The sequence below is a fragment of the Austrofundulus limnaeus genome, unplaced genomic scaffold, assembly GCF_001266775.1.
Source record: "Austrofundulus limnaeus strain Quisiro unplaced genomic scaffold, Austrofundulus_limnaeus-1.0 Scaffold2940, whole genome shotgun sequence".
In the NCBI taxonomy this organism is placed as follows: Eukaryota; Metazoa; Chordata; class Actinopteri; order Cyprinodontiformes; family Rivulidae; genus Austrofundulus; species Austrofundulus limnaeus.
Window position 1 is genome coordinate 1 of NW_013955342.1, and position 1,521 is coordinate 1,521.

A 1,521-nucleotide genomic window follows, 5' to 3' on the forward strand; every position below is an offset into this window, starting at 1 on the left:
GAACAAACACAATCCAGCTGCAGTTATTGATCCATCATCTGATCAGTTCTTCATGACTCATGAATGAGTGATGTGACAGTTTGAAGATGGTTTGTTGTCATGAATGAAAGGAGAAACACACTTACACTTCCTCAGACCTGGTGTCAACCATCGGTCTCCAGCAGGCTCCACCCTGAAAGGGGGAGGGGGTCAGAGCATCAGTGTCTTTCAGCAAACATGGACATTACATGGCTCTCATCCACACATTGTTCTCCAGTGAGAAAGGAGCAGTCCAGCATGTCTAAAGTCCTTTCTCATTTCTGATGGCTAACAGAATGTTCTTCACATTGGAGACTGCCTCCAGAACACAAAGATCTGCTGCTTCTCTTCAAGCAGACTTTCTTTAGGAAGAAAAGGAAGATGTGCTCCTACTTGTCTGACTTTTCATCTAAGCCTCATATCCAGNTTTTTGGCTGAAAAGTTGAGAAGAAATGTGTTCTTTGGTGAAAATGGCTCTAAGAGTGTAATACCTTAAATCAACCAGCAGATGTCGCCGTTGCAAAGGATGACACCTCAGCTTTACTCACCTCTGAGTGACAGCAGCAGCTTGTGCCCTGTCCACTGACGGAGCGTCTAACAGGAAGTCCCGCCTTCAAAGCGTTCCTTCAGTATAAAAACGGCGGTCCGTTTTTACAGTGTAAGTTTCATCAAATGGAACAAATGAAACACTTTTGACACTAAATTACCGTATTTAAACCGTAGTTTACAACACAGCGTTTCAAAAATCGACAAGCAATAGCTTCTCATTATGCTAGCGATACAGCTTAGCATGAAGTTGACGGGGCGGACCGGAAGTTCCGTGTTCACCCTCAATATCTCCGTCCGTTCTAGCGGATCGAAGTTAAAACTGCCCGAAAAATGCCTCTAAATGCGCAAAGAGTTCTCTGTTGCGGTTTAAACGCCAGTTCGCAGTTTAATCGGTCGCTCAAGGCGCCGAAAATGACTTTTTCGCCGTTTATCGAGACGTACCGTTCGGTTTTTTCCGTCCCGGAAGTGGTTGGAGCTAACTCGTTAGCATGTGTCACACTCAAACTCTTCCCTGTATTTCGTTTAACATTTTACGAGTGGATAAAACTCATACATGTTAGCGAAAATACGAAAATAAGATGTAAACTGAGTTCACAGATTATATCTTATCGATGAAAATAGCGTTTCGCTATTTATAAGAGCTGAGAATATATATTTCCTTTTCAGGAAGTGACGTCATTACCTTTATAAACCGTAAAATGTTTGTTTTTCATCAGCTTAAAGTTAAAACCTTGATATACGACTTAAAATGACCAGAATAACAACAAAATCTGCAGCTTTTTGCTATATTCTGAACACCTCAGTCATGAAAAGGTCTTATACATCCTTGTCTTGCCAAACATGAGAAGGTAATATAATTTTACTTCCTCAGAATGCACAGAGATATTTTTTCATGAGAAAGATATTTAAATAGAGTTCACCATTCATGAATGGGACTCCCCGTACGGGCCACCA